General features: G+C 37.6%; 1 protein-coding gene across 6 annotated transcripts in view; it reads right to left on the reverse strand.

Annotated features, from left to right (window-relative positions):
* Window positions 1-18,748, reverse strand: part of ELMO1 (engulfment and cell motility 1) — a 517,404-nt gene that overhangs the window by 119,402 nt on the left and 379,254 nt on the right. Inside the window, exon 1 of one of the 6 annotated variants that reach the window (XM_012720937.1) lies at window positions 719-932. The exons of the other annotated variants lie outside the window; for them this stretch is intronic. The gene's annotated coding sequence lies outside the window, so the exon portion shown is untranslated. Of the gene's footprint in view, window positions 1-718; window positions 933-18,748 lie in introns of those variants that run through there. 6 annotated transcript variants of the gene reach the window in all.

Here is an 18,748-nt window from a genome sequence, read left to right on the forward strand (position 1 = left end):
TAACTTTGCTAAACATCTCTGGTTTTCAGAGGTTTAAGAGATTAAAAAACAGATATTTCAAAGCAAAATTTTTGAAAACTAAAATTTCCCTGACTGCACTTAAACTCATTCTTGTGGTTAATTTTTTAAAAAGAAAGAGATCATATTTCAGTCTGGAGACAGGGTTCATGAAAGAAGGAAAGGATATGACTATCTGGGTTGCACACTTCTCAAACAGAGTACAGAAGCTCACGCAAAAAAAAGATGCTTCCCTCCGTAGCTGGGGTCTGAAGTGTTTGACAGACCATTATAATAACATCTCTCTCCACAATGCAAACACCAGCAACATAATCAAGCATCTCACGGCTCCCTGCCTGCACTGTTCTTTCTTCCTAGCAATGCAGAAGGTTGATTCTTGTTCCTTTAGTTTTAAAATCATCTCTCTTTTTTTTAAAATGGATTAGTACTAAGATAAAAAGCAGCACTCACTGTTCACACTAATCCTAACTAGACAAACCTGTCCCAGTATAATGCAGTGAACTATAAAACTGATCAGACCCAATAATGAATGCAGCCTTGGAATTCAGAAACACACACACATCATGGGAACCCTATAATGCCATTATTCCGTGTGTTTGTTAACCAAGTCAGTTTTCTCAGCAGACAATAGGACAAAGCTACATCTTTGCTCAGCCTGCTAATGCCAGCGGACAGAGATGTAAGCCTGAGGTTTACTCACCAAGCGCCCGTAAGTCCATCTTTCTCAACTACAAATAATGCTGCTGAGCTGCTGTCAACACCAAATGACTTAGAGTCGTCTCCAAGAAGAACAATGTGCTGGGACATCAGATGGTTCCGGACTATACTTGCTCATGAAACAAATTTCCAGTTGAGCCATGTGAATGGAGACCCACTGCACACCTTTGAATGGTATACACTTCAAGTCCAGAAGAATAAGCATGTAGCTTTGCTTATGTTTATGGAGCTGGAGCTCAGAGGTGCTCCAATTGGCAGGAATCGTGGAAAGATCAGCCAATCGCAGGCAGCCTCCATTTCAGGGAAACTCCTGCTCATTTATTTAGGATCTTCAGAGATCATCGGCTTTTCTAGGAAGAGCTTTTCTCTTATAGTATCACCAGAAAAAAAAATAACTTCATGTTTCAATTTTAGGCCCCTAAGCTCTGAATAATATAAAAATATAAATAACAATAAGATAGAGTTCCTTTTTTTAGTACTCCTCAATACTCCTGCTTTTCTTATAAAGAACTAAAAAAAAAAAAAAAAAGGAGGGGGTGAAAAAGAAAGAGCTAGTGATGGGCTGGAGATAGTTCATATTCATCAGCCTCCACCTTGTTGGGAGAAAGGCAGGGTGGGGGGAGCACTCAGGCTCAATAATTACTGATTCTGTTACCATGGAAACAGACTGGCTGCAGCGAGTTGGATTCCTGCAGAACATCTGCTGCCAGACCCATAATCAACCACAATCTCATCTCTCCCCTCTCCCTACTTTTATTTGATTGTGAGTTTGCTTTCTCCCTCCTTTCCTTATACAGTTTTTATCCAGAAACGTCGTGTAACTGCCTCCCTTGGTATAAACAGCACATGCATGCCAGGGGTGCTCACATCCCCGATAATGCCTATATGTTCAACAGTGCACCCCAGCAGACTTCCCCTGGGAGGACCCATCTCTGATTAACATGCAGGATGTAAACAAACATAAACAGCCCCTCCAGTGCCTACACTCGGAATTAAGTTTTACCGTTAGCCTTAAGCTTCAGAGGGGTAGCTTTTAAAATATTTGTCATGGGACAGTCCTGAAGATCCCTAAGAAAAAGTTTGAAATCACATTTCTCAGAGGGCAATGTCATGGTTCCCAAGAAACCTTTGGAATGAAACTTGTAAAATATTTTAAGCATGAAGTCTCTCGGTTCAAGTTCTTCTCCATATTAGCATCTCACTAAAAGCTTGCTACATTCTGGGACTCTCCATGGAGTTCCTCAGGCAATTTTCATCCCCCTTATGGTGCTCCTCGGCTTGCTCCAAATCCTGTAGCTCGACCAGAGTTAATATTAGGGTTTCTGGATGTGCTGCTACCTTCGTCTTTAACAGCAGAGGCCACCACTGAATAAAGAATGGCTCCTTGGGCTTTTCAGATCCAGAAGGGAGATCAGATGGTGGTAATCTCATATGTGGGTCACCAGAAAGCCCTAAGTCTACAGAGACTGACTGAAAATGCCAAGGGTCAAAGAAAGCTTAGATTTTAGTTTAAGGAGGCTAGAAATATATTATTCTTTGTTCTATCTTAATGAATCTCAAAGAGAACCTTTTCTTCCCTAATGGTCTCCACAAACTTGGTGATTTCAGTTCATTCAGGATATACACCAGGCTTTGCTGTTGGGGGAGGTGGTGTGAAGGGAAGGGCTGATGTTTGTTCTTTGCAGGTGTAGACTCACCATCTACACCAATTTCTATTCATCTTCAGCTAAGCAGAGCTACTGCTTAGCTCTGGCTCAGCAGTGTAGATGTTGGGTTTTTTCTTGTTCTACTCTAAGTCGGGAAGGGAATTCTTACCCGAGTTCTGCCTCACAGACACCCACTTCCAACACCAGCTTTTTTTTTTTTTTTTTTCATTTCCATCAAAACTATCTCCAACATCTCTGGATATCTCAGACTTTCTCTACAATCTCTTTCAACCATGTCTAACTTCTCCTCTTTCATAGAGATTTTACTCTTTACCCTTTTAGTCTCCCAAGACTGACCAAACAGTCTCTGTCTTTCCTCAACTAAATTTTAATCATTTGTTATACAAATATTTAGTGAAGTTATATACTAAACAACACTGTAGTGACAAAACCAATGGAATGGTTTTTGTTTTACAGAATGACAACAGTAGATGAGGCAAAACATATTAAAGTGTAACTGTGAGACTGAGTATTAATGAAAGATGTGAGCACAAATAATAAATAGACTCACTGAAGTAAAAAAAAAATTCATGTCGGAGAAAGTGATATTTAAGCTAGATTGACAGGAAAAGTAAAAGTTAATGAATTGCAAGTAAAGTGAACAGTGTCTCAGAAAGAATAATTCACACATAGGGCCTGAGTTAGGAGTGAGCATGGCATCTCAGAAAAGAGTAAAGAAGCAAATATGACTAAGTGTCTAATTACAGAGAGAATAATTAAAAGAGTTTTTTTTTTTTTTTAAAGTGAGAGGAAACTGGAAAGCACACAGAGGCCAGATCTGCAGGTACAGATCACCTTAAAGAAGTTTGGCTTTTATCTTAGGAGCTATGGCAGGCCATTGAGGAACTCCCTGAAATGACTACCTGGCTCCCAGCACACCAATGTATTTTAATATATTCCTCAGTTGATCTCAGTAACATACTAATAGGATGCCAATCTGATTAAAATCATCTATGTCAAAGAACCCATAACTTCAAACCTGATCACACTAACATTTACTGATTAATCAGTGTGTCAGGTAACATCCTAAGAAATTTGTCTGGATTTACCCCACAGTTACAAAGTTCACTGCTGGGATATCTGCTTAAAAGAGAAGAAAACTAACCCCAAATTAATCCTTAATGTATAAATTGGAACAGAGTATATATATATTCAAATGGAAAGCTGACTACTTCAAGTTATCACAAAGGACTGTCTCCATCAGAATACAATCATTTTTCTTTGAGTGACTGCCAATTGCCACTGTATCATACAAACCAAAGTCAAAGATGGATGAGGATTGGTATATACAGTTTGGGGCTCAGAAGCTATGCAGGTGAAGAGGTTTATGAATTAGGTTCATATCTAAAAGCCAGATTCAACAGATAATCAGAGATGCTATCAGATCTACCAGCAATAAATTAGGAAGTGTAATATGATACTAGAAATGTCATAATTTTTCTTCAGGTAATTTTTTGTCTAAAAAAAAATCATTATTAAGACACAATTTCAAGGTACACAGAAAATTTTATTAGCCTTCAGTTTGATCCACCTTCCCTCACTACGTTATCTATCTGAAAGCTCACAAGAAAGCACTTTGGTTCACCTTGCCAGAATGGCTTTAATTCTGAAAAAGAAGCAACTTCATCTTCATAGTCAGAGATGTTATTTCAAAAAACACAGCTAGAATCTTTGAAGAAACTTCCCCAAATTTTTCTACAGAATCTTGCCTAGTCTTGTTGTGACTGATATCACAGACTGGGCTGGTTAACTTGGCAATTATTGGATATTCTTCCCTTTCTAGCCTGTGTAACGAAAAGAGTAAAACAGGGACACTACATTTTATTGGCTTGGAATTTGAATTGTTTGTTAAACCCTCAAGAATAAGTACAAAGCATATATCTAATGGATTTGCAGTCCAATCTATAGTCTATAGATTGCCTATAGAGTAGTACCATCAAACTTCTGAAAACACTAAATTTAATATGTGCTGTCTACAAACAGTGGGAGGCAATCACAACATCAAATACCTAGAAATTTCAAGAGGAAAAATCATCCCTCAGTATCTGAATAAAAATCTGAAAAAAATCTCCTTTCATTTTACTCCCACATTAGAGCCTATACTCTCTGCTCTGTTTTGTATAACCACTGCTGGTATGATTTATCTTACATTTTCTTGGGGCAGGTTTAAGCTAATTAAATTCTATCCTACAAACATGATTTATTAAGTGTATTATTAGCATCTACTGTAATACACCTCTGCAATACGTTGAAAATAAGTTCACAAATCAAAAAAGAATTCTATTAGATGATCTATATTTTTTTGATCAGAAAATGCAGTGAATGTAAACATGTAGAATTATTTCTAAACTAACTTTCCATATTTTTCTTCAACTACTTACAAGTATTAGTTAATACTCCATTTTTTTTTGTTAAATTGCTCTTATTAAACCTTAAGAAAATTCACCAATCTCCAGCTATTCCTGCAGCACATCTAGTCCTGTGCCTCCAAAATACATTAATGCACAGCAGTGTGCAGACATATGGACCAGACCATGTATCAGAGGTATGAAGTCAGAGGTGGACTCAATCCTAATAGGGCGAAGTTGTGACCATGATTATGTCAGTTCAGATAGTTCTCTAGTCAGGCTGACTAGGATATAACTACCTCAGTTTTTTTATATAGTGCATTTTAAAACCTAAACATACATAAAATCAACTAGGCATGGTCAAACAATACCATCTTTTTCCTCCAAGGGGAGATAATCATATTGATATTCTACAAAAAAAATCCCCAAATACAGGCAGCTTCTTTCCTTTTTCTCACCTTCATGGTGAGATGAGCATAAGCAGAACTTCCAAAGCCTGCTATACTGTCACTTTATCTTTAGGTCTTGGAACACTAATCTCTGTATGACAGAGTCTCAATATCTAAGGGAGGATAGGAGGAAAATGAAAGAAAGAAATAAACCAAAAAATGTATATGTGGTACTTACAATGGGCCAAAGCCATAAAAACTCCCATTTTCCAAAAAGAAAACCAGAAACTCAAGACATTTATGTAGTGTGTCTACAGTTACCATTGAGTAAGCAGTGGACTCAGGATTCAAACTCACATTTCTATCTGTGGAGTACCCTAAACAGTAGATTATACCATGGCCAGAGGGCTTCCATAAGCCAGAGATTTAGAGCAGATAGAACTGTTGTGATGGCATCCCAAGGCTTGAATATTTATAGGGAATTAAGATGAGGAAGCTTATTTCCCAGGACTTGGCTATTTTTATATTTCCCATAAAAAGATCCTAAAATCTATAAACACTATAAAATCTACAAACACTATGAAATAAAATGAGATCCATAACATACAAACTTGTCTCTGTCCAGCCCACACATTTTTTTTTCTTCCTTTCTTAGGAACCCCAACTTCTGTCAAGTGACCATGAGTTACACTAATTGGGTTGAAAAGTCAAGTCCTGGGACTTTGGATATAATGGAAATGGCCAATTGGAATAGGCTGATCTGAAAACGACATGGGGCAGAAGAGCAAGGCCCAATATGATGCAAGTCTTGTAATTCTGAGTGCCTTCATAGGGATAGTTGGTGAAAATCTGAAAGCTTTTCATTTTGCCAGTTTGAAATTTCCAAATATACCTCAGAAATGTATTCCAGAATTGCAGGCTGAAGAAAAACCATGCCAAAGAAAAAATGAAAATGCCAAAATCCACAGCTCAGTCTTGCCAAACACATCTACTAGCAATATGGTGGTAGAAAGCTCTGGGGCCAATGATAGGACATTCTTTAGGTGATATGCAGTAGGAAAAACTTCTTCACCATTAGAAAGAGGGAAGCGTCTTGGTCTTATCACATCTTTTGATTTTCATATCAAGTAAATAAGTAAACTGCTCCAGTTTTGAAATATATCAATTTCACATGTGAATAATTCTGTGTTTTGGAAAAAAATAGTCTCTGATATCCTTAATCAGAAGACCAATTTGCATTGCAGTTGGTAAAGAGTACATCCATGTTTTCTCAAATAGTTGACATTTGATGCCCTTACTTTCTTTGCTCACAGATTCATAGAGGCCTATATCTTCACTGCAACAGAAACAGTACGCTAGGGATGTGAAGTAGAGCAGAGGGTTTGCTGAACAAGAGGGAAACTAAAATGATCAAGAAGATACCCAGATGTAGTATATCTCAATGGACAGGGAGGAAGTGGAAAGTACTAGATATTTATACAGTCAACTCTAGGGTACTCAAGTTCTGAGATGCAGAAGGGGACAGGCAAAGCAGAGGTCTGCTTGGAAAGTGGTCTGAAAAATCAGTAGTAGACCAGAGATGGACCCACACCACAGAACCAAGAGGATTACCATATGGAATTCTATGTTGAGTCCTGTTTAAATCTAGTTATTTTCATTTTGTCTCTCAGTGAAGAAGTGGACTTTGACAGAAGCCAATCATCTCACAAGTGCATGCCCGGAATTTCAATGAACATCAGCAACAATGCCCCCCTCTTAAGGAAAACCAAGTCAGAGTGTACCCACTCATGGCAAACCCGTATTGCACAGCAGCAACAGCCTTATTCGTAGACTAAGTTCTTCATTATCAGCTTGTAAGAGCCAGATATCTTCAAACAGTTCTTTGTTCTACTTCCAATTAAATGAAGCTTTGAAGTGTGAACCATGACCCCTAGGCAAATGATATTGAGAGGTTACTCCTAACTTCCACAAAAAACGAACTCTGAAAATTAATTTGTGCAGCCATTACAGTCTGACAAAAATCCAATTTTATTTTATTTCTAAGTACTTGCCTAGATCTTTCAGCCAGTAATTATAGTAAGGAGTTAATTTGATAATATAAATAAAAATTTTCCCCACAGGCCAACAGTCAATCCATTTACATGTTAAAACGCTCCTTATCTAAGTCATCCCACGGCAAGTAGGAGACATGATTTCCAAACTACAACACCTACAATAATTTCAGTACAGGAGCACACACAAAAATTATGAAGAACATATTTCAGGTAATTATCTTTTCAACCTTGAATAAATTCTCTTGTCTCTTTGAGGGAATCTATTGTGTGTTAGGTAACTTATCTGTTCTGTACATACACTGAAAAAATATATTTAGCCACAAAGTCCACTAATGTTTAAAATGTGCCTTCACATCATTCTTCATATTTTCTTCAAGTCTTGGGAAGCTGAGCCAAGAATATTCCTTGTAACTAATAAAGCTTTATTAATAAAGATTTGTCTGTATGTATTCATTTTGTTAAAATTTGTTCTGCTCACCTGGTAAACTTCTATTCATACATTAAAACATTAAAATCCATCAAACTAAAGTCCTTATTTCCTTTGAATTATTTCTATACACTTTTGAGCTTTTGCTATTTCACTTCACATTATTTCATACTTTTCTTTTTCCAAAGCTATCTCGAATACTGTGAACTTCTAACAAAACACCAGGAGTATCACCTTTAGATATCTCTGATATCTTAGTCAAGAATACACATTCTTATTGCAAGCCTATACACTTAGAGAAGTTACAAAAGATTTCCAAGTATTTCTCTGTCATGCTACCTAACACCCTAGGTATAGTTATGAGGTGAGGATATCTTTGAAAAATCTCAGTGACTCATTTCATATTTTCTCCCTTTCCTTCCTCTTCCCACTCTTGCTGTCTCCAGGCTTAGAGAGAAGAGGGTGCACTGAAACACACTCCCAAAACTTGTGGAAACCCACTTCACAAGCAGCTCCAGTGCTGGGCCCAGTGCCGTGTTCAAACAGGCTGATTTCTGCAGAGATGTCACATCTGTTCAGAACTACCTTCCAGTTAATGAGTCTTCCTCAAAAGATGCCTCAGAGGATTTTTCAATCTGAGTACCAATCAATATCAGCACTGTCTAGGTTGACACAGATGGCTCAAGTCCACGCTTTATTTCAAAGGAAGAATAAACAAATCAAACCTGAATTTATAACTTGGGATTCTGAAGTGAGAATTTTTTCTCTAGACTGGCATCACAGATCAGAATACATCTGATGCCTACTGATAAATCTGTACCCACATATTTTAAAATTATTATTTTAAAAATTACTGTAATAATATACATGTTCAGTTAAAAAAAATGTGATGTTAGAAACAAAATAAAAGAGAGGTTACTGGAGGAGAAATGGATGGAGATGTGAGAAGAACCGTAAGGGATGGATCAGTAAGACCTTGGAATGTGTGGTGTGGTATATGCAATTATGGAGGTATGAATGTGTACTTCTAAAACTCAGTGCTTTAAACTACTGTTGCCTTAATACATAAAAATAGAAAACCCTAATTAGCCATACTATGCATTTTTAAGATCACCCAAATATCTTAGTTTGAATTTTTACTTATTAAAAATATAATTTTGCACTCTGCTCACTCACTTTTAAACATATTTTCTTATATAATTTATATACTATTTACAAATATCATTTTGAATATCAGTAAAAATTAACATGTAAATAAAGGTACCCATATACTAAATGATTATGCAGTCATTGCTGAGTTGTAGGGCTATTTTCTATTTTCCTGCTATTGTAAATACCAATGATGTGAACATCTACATGCAAACATTTTCTTCCTCTCCCTGGAAAGTCCATGATTCTAAATAGCTGCATTGTCCTGCAGGCTTTATATGTGTCCTCAGTTATGGGTGAGTTGCTAACCAGAATTTTGTTCCTACAGATTTCTTAAAATTTTAATGAAATATTAAATGGTAGCAAGTATTCCATTGGAGGCACCATGTAGGACAATTCTTCCTTTTCTTTGGCAGAAGGATCTCTTAGTAATCTGCCCCTAAGGGGGGAAGAAATAGAGGTATGGCAATTAACTTCATAAAAGCTAGGAGCAAGTCTCCTAGGCTCTACCACAGCCTAGTTTGGAATGTGAATATATTTTCTTTTCTCTTTAAAAAAAATTTAAATCTACTCTTTTTCTTTTTTAAAATTTTATTTATTCATTCATACAGAACTGGGGTACAAGCCAGAGATGCAGGGGTGGTGAGAGGCTTCACTAGAGACAGAGTGGGGAGCACAATAGGCAGATGGATGAAGTACACTGCTGAGGGGAGCAGTGGGCGGGTCAGGAGAGGTTGCCACACCATGTGGGTCACCTCCAGGTGCGGGATCAAACTGGCACTGAAGTGATTGCGGCCAGCTTACAGTGCTGCGTCCTAACCCACTGCACTACCAGGGAGGGCCTTATATGTATTTTCAAATAGCTCAGGACCCATACATGCCAGCCTGAAAAATCAATTGGCTTTTGTCAGGCAGTAAATACCATGAAAACAAAATCCAAAAGTGTTTTCTTAAAGCACACAAAAAACAACCCTTTCCTTTCTCTCCTGGATATGCCTTCTTTTTTCCCCTTTGGTCCTAACAGAAATCACTCTGGAGAATCACACCTTCTCTTGCCACTTCATATGCCTCACTTATGGACTGAATTTGTTCTATAGTTTGCAAAATTATTCTATAAAGAAACTTTTCCTTTTAAAACATTATCAAATTATTTTTTTTAAAGAAATATCAGCTGTTTCTTCTCCCTCCTCCCACTCTCCTATTAATGGCTGGTTAAAAATTCAATCTGCACAGCTCCTACATCATTTTACTGGTAAGCATCGTCGAGTAGAAAGGTGAGGAAGCAGTCCTCCCAGCATTCTCCTGTTTCTCAGGGGAAACATCAAGAAGGAGAGTGTATAGGAAATGAACTGTAAGAGCATGATTTTCCATGGTTCTTCTAGGATTATGCAGCATTGTTTCAAGACAGCAAGAGGTAAAACAAGGAGTGACTTGATTCATGTAGAGCTAAACAATTGAATAAAACATGTTTTCAAATCTGATGTATGGCTGAGTATATTAAGTGCGATAAGAGGAGGGATGAACAAGTGTACTTAAGAGGAAACACTCTGCCTCCAGAGAGAGGCCCCACCTGCCCCAGACCAGGGCCATGATGGATAAAGGATGAACAAAATTTCAGGTAAAGTTTGAAAAAGCATTTTTCACTGAGGCAGAGATGTAAGGGTAGAGACTTGGAAGTTCAAAGCATACTTGGGAAGTATGATTAATTTAGGTTATAATTGAGTGTGCTGCAAACTTTAATAGGCATCTTGTTTGAAAGAGTGGTTTCCAGTAGAAAGTGGATTTTTGTTACTGTGCTATAAAAAACCAGAGTCAAGATTCTTAAGAATGAATCTATTATGAGAAGAATTATAGTCTAGAATGATGTTTTTTATATACACACATATGTACATATATATGTGCATATATGCATAGATGCATATGCATGTATATGTGTGTATAATAAATATATTTTTTTAAACAAACAAAGGTGTTTCTGGGAGTAAAGGGAACTTATGGGAGGGCCAAGTCCAGAGTTAGGAAAACAATGAAACAGAAATGTGGTCTATGCAAGAGATGATGGTGGCAGGAAGCAGGGTCACAGTAGTAAAAGCTAGATATTCCCTTCTTATATACAGGTGGGGAGACCAGTTAGGGAGAATAGGTGAGGAAACCCGGAATCACTCCGAAATTCCAAGTCTAAGAGCAGGTGGATTATCATATCATCCCTAGAGTTAGCGTACAAAGACCTCTCAGAAGACAGCTATGAGAATAATAAAACCAGTTTGGGGCACATGGAGTTTGAGGTATCTGTGATCCATCCTTGAGGGTTCATTCATTGAGAGAATTGTCTTCCTTCTACATAAGATTTAGGAATGAAAATGAAAGACTGGGATGGGAAGGAGAAGGTGTTAGGAGAGAAAGAAGAAGAGAATTTTGAGGAATGCCCATGCTTAAGATGTCAGTAAGAAGTGGTGGCATGGGCCCTCTCTGGTGGCGCAGCGGGTTAAAGCACAGCACTAAGAAGCTAAGGCCACTTCCACATGTGTTCGATTCCCGCCTGCCCTGGAGGAGATCCACACGGCGAGGCAGACCTCTCCTGACCCGCCCACTGATCCCCTCAGCAGTGTACTTTGTCAATCTGCCTGTTCTGCTCCCCTCTCTGTCTCTGGTGAATCCTCTCACCCTCCACATCTCTGGCCTGTACCCCAGTTCTGTATGAATAAATAAATAAATTAAAAAAAAACTATCATTAAAAAAAAAAAGAAGAAGAAGAAGTGGTGGCAGTGCCAGGGAATGGAGAAGATCCCAGGAAGCAGTGGATGGGGACACGTGACAATGCATCAGGTCACTGGGAAGAGGTCATTGGACCTGAAAATTAGGAGGTAATTGCTGAATGAAAGAAAGAACTTCAGTAGGTGGATTGAGTGAATGTCAGACCACATTCTGTGGAAGGGGTAGGCAGCTGCGGATGACACCTGTCTTGGAAAACCTAATAGTGAAATAAAGGAAGGAGATTGACTAAGGCTTTGAAAGAACAGGTTCGAAAAATCACTTTTAAGGATAGGAGAGCTTTTGGTATTTTTTTTAAATTGAAGAGATTGAGAGGGAGGCTAGAGGATGCCAATAAGCATATAAAAGTGTAATGAATAAAAAAATATTTTTATAAATTTTTGTCTATTTCATCAGAGCAGAGATTCATAACAATGTGACTTCTTTCCAGTTTTAAATTAGAACTCAACAATTCCTTTCAATCTCTACTTTCCACTTAGAAAGTGGAAATTTTCAAATATTCAAGACACACACACACACACACACATTTATGCCTTCAATATATACATACATGTATATATACACAACACACACACACATATATTAGTGCATTTTAGAGTTATATTTCTCTGTTGAATTTAGTTATAATTTAGCTTCCATCATCTATCCACTTGCCAACCTACTTCCCCCCCTCCCTACCCAGATAGTGTCATGTTTCTATTCTATATGTGTGTACTCATTTCCCAAACCATATTGAGATACTTTTTAAGAAAGGAAGAGGGGTTTTTTTGAACCAAGTGCTTCAAAAAAGACAAATAAGACAGAAATTTTAAAATGTCCAGCAGAGGTAATGATTTTTTTTGCAAAAATGATATTTTATTGACTTATCCCTCACTTATGGAATTGTATAACTTCAGAAATACAACTTTACACCTTGATGTATGTGTATGCTGCACTCACCAACCACCAAATTCTAGTGCCATTCACATTATCAAATTAAGCCTATGCACTACGTAACACCATACTTTTCTCACAATTTAAATTACTTTTATTGTATTTTGCCATTTTGTTTGCTTTTGTTGTTTATATTTCACATATGAGTGAAGATCATTACACAATTGTTCATTTTCTACCTTATTTCACTTAGCATAATCAATTTTCATCCTTGTTGTCACAAAAGAATGATTTCATCTTTTCTAACAGATGATTTGTATTCCAATGGGTATATGTAACTTAATCTTTACCTGGTCATGCACCAATGGGCATTTAGGTTGATCTCATCACTTGGCTACTGCAAATACTGCTTCTATGAACATAGTGGTGCATGTCTTTTCAAATTAGTATTTCTGTGTTCTTTGGGTAGGTACCTAAAATCGGTATAGCTGGATCATTTAATATTTCCATTTTTAAGTTTTTAAATAATATGAAGTAATTCTTGACTTGTTAAATAGTGGCTAATGAGGTTTCAAGTAATGACAATACAATTTAGTGCATTTTAGAGTCATATTTTTCTTCTGCTTAGTAATATTTTTAATGAGGGAAGAAGACATGTTATAGTAGAATAAGTTAATGGGAAGTAAAAAGAAAAGGCAGAAAAGAGAAGCAACTATTTTAGAAAACTGGACTATGAGGGGTAATAGGTAGTGTATCAAGAAGGACATTAAGTGCCTTTTAAAATGCAGATTGAGTACATTTATGTGCTGAAAAGAAAATAATATCTAAACAAAGTGATTGATAATAAAAAGACTGGAAGGAATACTTGATCAAGCAAGTTTCCAGAGCATATAAAAAAGGAAAAGAATCCAAATCACATCAGGAAGAGTCCAGCTGAGGAGGGTGTTGAGGGCAAATGTAGGCTATCTCCAGATGAGGGAATCCCAACTAGAATCTTTGCCTCCTCACAGTGGCTTATTTAATGCTCAAAACAACTAAATAGGAAACTTCATATTTCATTGATAAAGAGAATTTAAAATGGGGCAAGATGGCCCTGTCTGGTGGCACAGCGGGTTAGAGCACAGCACTAAGAAGCTAAAGCCACTTCCGCATGAGCTCGATCCCCGCTTGCCCCAGAAGTGACCACATGGTGCGGCAAACCTCTTGTGACCCGCCTGCTGCTCCCCTCAGCAGTGTACTTCATCAGTCTGCCTGTTCTGCTCCCCACTCTGTCTCTTGTGAATCCTCTCGCTGCCCCTGCTTTTCTGGCCTGTACCCCAGTTCTGTATGCGCAAATAAAATAACTCTAAAAAAATAAAAAAAAATGGGGCTAGATAATTAATCTGTCCAAATTCACCTGCAGGGAAACAAAGAAGCTTGGGTTTAAACCTTTCTCCTTGGGTCCAGATTCAGTATTCTTGACATTTATATTTAAAAGTACCTTTTGAACTAAATGAACTTATCCTTTCTTTGTGAATTTCCAATTTTCTCCACTTGATTCTTCATTGGGAGTGGAGGGGTGGAGAGGAATTGGGGAGAAGAGATTGGGTTGAGAAAGGGTCAGGGTTGGGAGATGGAAAGAAAAGGAGAGAAGGGGAAAAACAAGGCTGAGGCTGTGTGTATGGCAGCTTCTGTCTACATTATCAGCTAACACTAAAATGCTTTATAATTTGAATATTTAATGAGTTAAAAATTCCGTTAAACCATGTGCAAAAATCATCGATATCTTTACTGTCTTTTATTTTTCAGGAATGTGCACAAGTGAATTCTGATCCATGTGAAAAAAAACTAAAGACATCTTTTGCAACCATGACTAAGTTGTGTCTGCTGAGCTTCTATCATCTATCCAGGGTTTTCCAGTGCCCTGATCACAATAAAACTTTATAACATAGTCAAGAGCCAAACATTACTTTTTTTATTGTGAAAGATTCATTTTACTATGCATAGAATCTGAGAGGAACAGTGTAGCTCTTTTCAACTTGTGTTTTAAGAACATCAGAGGCTAGGGCCTCCCTGGTACAGGGTTAAAGTCTCAGCACTATCACCCTACGGCCAGCCACTGTGGCATGGCTTTAATACCCTGCAAGGAGCTGACCCACATGGCACAGCAGACCTCTCCTGTCCCCTCAGCAATAGATTTTTCAGTTCTGCTCTCCCTGCTCTGTCTCTGGTGAATCCTTTTACCTTCTGTAAGGTCTACACTACAGATCTTATATGCACAAATAAATAAAAATAAATCTTAAAAAAAAAAAAAAAAGCAGAGGCCAGAGAGCTTTCTGACAGTATCCTAAGCTCTGTGATTCACAAAATGGAAATCTGGCATCACGTGCCAGTGACATTTACTTCTGTGGCAGCTCAAGCGGCAAAAGGCCATATGCCATACACCTCAGATCCAGCAAGCCACACAAATGGATGTGTGATAGAGAGATGAAGAAAATGGGAGCACAGCGTTGTTGGGAATTGGTTGCCTCTGGCATATAAAGCACACAATCACTGTGGCAAGAATCAGGTCTTCGACTCTTGCAGTTCAGTTCTCTTAGGAAATGCATATATATATATTTCTAATTTAAGAGAATATTGGGTGGTAAAGGTAAAATTCAAAAGATAGTTTATAGTTTTAGGGAATTGCATGATGTGCTTGAAGTTACATGCCCACAACATAGGTATGTGCTTGTTGGGTGTGTTCGGGGACAAAGCAGTCACCTAAAAGGCATAGGCTCGTGGAAGCTACCACAATTCTCCACACTTTTAGAAGGTTTCTTAGCAGTCATCCCGTAACAGGATAAGCATAATTACTGGCCTTATTTTCCCCACAGGCCTGGAAACAAGACCTGTGGGGAAACAGACTACTCTCCAAATGGCCAGGCTTTGTGGGATAAGCAGGCCTGACGGGATATAATGTGTGACAAAATTTTTTTTGACTACAGATCCAAGCCACATAATTTAGAAAAGAGTAATTCAGTTTTCTTGTATCTGTTCAATGCCTTTGAGACTATTTACTCACAGGTAGAAAATAATTTCTATTGCCATTTATTAAGAAAAAAATGGCAAAGTTGCTTGATAACTCCTTCAAGTATTATACGTAAAAAAGAGATTCTGATGAAAGGATTTGGAGTTTTTCTCAAATAGGACACTGACATTTTGAGCCAAAAAAATTCTTCTATAGAATTGCAAAATACATAGTGCCTATGGATTCCAAAAATGGATAAGTGATCATTCCACATTAAAATGTAAATTAATTCAGTTTATTGGTGATAAGGACTATTTTATATAATAAGAAAATTAAATATTTCTGTTCATTTATTCATTCAATATTCAACCCAAAGTAATCAGGCAGATACTACTTAAGAAGCACCTGGAGGTTATTAAGAAATAGAAGTTGTAGTTCTTGCTCCTAACATGCATCCCAATGACTTATAGAAAGGCAGGTTTGTAAATAAATCTACTACTACCATACAATTGAAGATAATTCCTGAAATAAAATTTTAGTTCCATGTTGTGGGAGTAGAGGTGAAGCAATTCATTCCAAATGAAAGGGAGAGCCTACCTCTTTTATGGGGTAGCACTTGTGTGAAGTCCTAAAGTTGGATTTCAAAGACAGATAAGAGAAGACATTTCTGTCAGAGGGAATGAAGATAAACCTAAGACATGGAAATACTATGGTGTATATACAGGATTGTAGCTAGCACAACTCAGAAGACGCAGAGCTCAGGGCAGGAATGGGATAAGCATGTAGGGATAAAACAATAAAAGTACATTGGGTTTATTAAAGAGAAGTTTGAATATATAATCAAAACCATACACCTTTATGGCCTCTTTTTACTTTTTCAGAAGTAAAGTTGTACAAGTAGATTCAAAGAGAGAATGATAGAGTCATTTCTGTATTGGAGGATGTTTGGAAAGTTACAAAGCTGGGAAGTAAGTTACTAAAACAGTTGCTGTCCATTATTGCCACACTACAATTGAGTAACAACTAATCCCCAAGCTAAGACATTTTCATACTCTTGTCTATAGTTCAACTGAGTAGCTGTTTTAATCTGTAATTCTGTAGGCTGACTGGGAAAACTGTGCTTCATATCTTCTCTTGGACTTTTTAACAAAGGGCAGTAGATGCTGAAGCAAAATGCAAGAGCCCAGGCCCTCCCTGGTGGCACAGTGGGTTAAAGTGCAGCACTGAGAAGCTGGCTGAGGCTACTTTGGTGCCAGTTGGCTCCCCTCCCTGGAAGTGATCCACATGGCACAGTAGATCTCTCCTGTCTTGCCCCCTGCTCTCCTCAGCAGTGTACTTTGTCAGTCTGCCTGTTCTGCTTCCCACTCTGTCTCTGGTGAATCCTCTCACTGCTCCTGCACCTCTGGCCTGTACCCCAGCTCTGTATACATAAATAAATCAATCTTAAAAGAAATGCAATAGCTCAACCCAACTACCGAATCATTAGTAAGTTTGCACTCTGTTTATGACCATAAACATCTCACTGGCACAAGAAAGTCACTCAATCAAGTCAAAAGTTAAATGGCATGTAAAATATACTTCACTTGTGTTGAGGTCATGGGGAAGATTTGGGATATACCACACCCTTGAGCAGTGTAGAACTATGACCAGACACTCACTCTACATATTTAGAGTGAGGGAAAAAACTGAACTCAGGAAATGATGAGCAGGAAGAAGACCTCATAGCAATAGTAGTGACTATCCATAAACTCTGAGCCAGGTAATGTTTCAAGAAGCCTGACAGTTAAACAGGCAATTACAGCTCATGGTGGTAAGTTCAGGATTTGGGTGTTCACAGGGTCAGAGCAGGGAGACTCTTTGAAGAATTTATAAATTATATGTTGCCAGAAGTTCAAAGGTCTGAGGACATTCCTAAAGGGGGTGCTGGCTGGTGTGAATGTGCTGAGTTTATGGCCTGCCTAGCCAAATTCCTGGAAGGTGGGTTTGACTGACCTACCTACTATTATTAATAATTTTAGTACTATCAAAACTGCATGAAAAATAGAGAGAAATAAAATACATAGATAAAAGAAAGGGGAGAAAGAGCAGAAAAAAATGAAACCAGTAATTTAGAACTCACATCTCTCAAATTCAAGTTTTCATGATGTATTTTTGTCTCTATGACATTTGTCATAAAAGAGCTGCAAAACAGCGGCCGAACAGCCTTATTTGATGACTTCTTGTCCCTCAACCTCCGCTGTGGCCTTTAGCTTGTTTGACCATTTTGTTCCAAGCCTATGGATAGAGCAGGCAGTCCAATGTGTGGTGCTGAGCCATGCATCAGTATTTAGCTCCCATTTGTTTAGATGATGGTCTTAACCCATAATTCACTGCTGCTCATATGTAACAGTATAACTGTGAAAAATCTGCACATGCATAATAGGAATATACACTAGTAATTGAATTATAAACATTTAAATAATTAAATGTATACATTAAACTTCCTGACCCCTAGATGTGCTAGTATATAAGTCACTTCAGACTTCCACCATCTTTTGCTCCTATATTGGAATATTAGCTAATGACTTTATCTTGTCTTTTCTCACTCTCATTTTGACTCTTTATTTCATCTAGAGTCACTGTTTGCTCTCCATCCCTACTGCACCCCAATTTCTGGCATACTCAGGTGCCAATAAAAAGTATCTATGTGACAAAATCTCAATGTTCTTCTGTTCTGTCTGAGGAAAAACACTCATTCTTAACTACCATTTGACATAATTTACATTGTAATTATAAGATAAATATTTTCTTTTAAATCAAGAAGGACTTGTATTCCAGGAGAGATTATCATCTAATGGTACCCTTCTTAGCTATCCAAGTCTGATTTCCATCTGCCCTTTAATTTAAAATGTCTACATTTCATTATGTCTTACTTAAAATATATGCAATTTGTTTTTAATTGGACATAAACTAATAAAATTGTTTCTGTGCCATTATCAAATCCCTCACATAATCCACAATGGAGTATGGAATTCAGGTCATAGGAGCCAGTTAACAATTCATACAGAGTCCCAAAGTGTAGTTAATGAAAGGGAAGAAGTATATTTAATGTCAAATGACATTAAGTAAAACTATATCAAACAGTTAACTTATAGAGCCGGCATTATTTTTATGTTCAGTGATGGTCTTCAGTTGCACCAAGGGACTGATGTATCTCACTGCTGTCCAGCAGAAGAAACTATCAATAATTTTCTTTTCATCATTGATTTTTCTCAACTGAGAATGTTATATGCAAAGATAAATATACTGGCTCTAGGATGATTTTAG

The sequence above is a fragment of the Condylura cristata genome, unplaced genomic scaffold (assembly GCF_000260355.1).
Source record: "Condylura cristata isolate star-nosed mole 26May11 unplaced genomic scaffold, ConCri1.0 scaffold00005, whole genome shotgun sequence".
Lineage (NCBI taxonomy): Eukaryota > Metazoa > Chordata > Mammalia > Eulipotyphla > Talpidae > Condylura > Condylura cristata.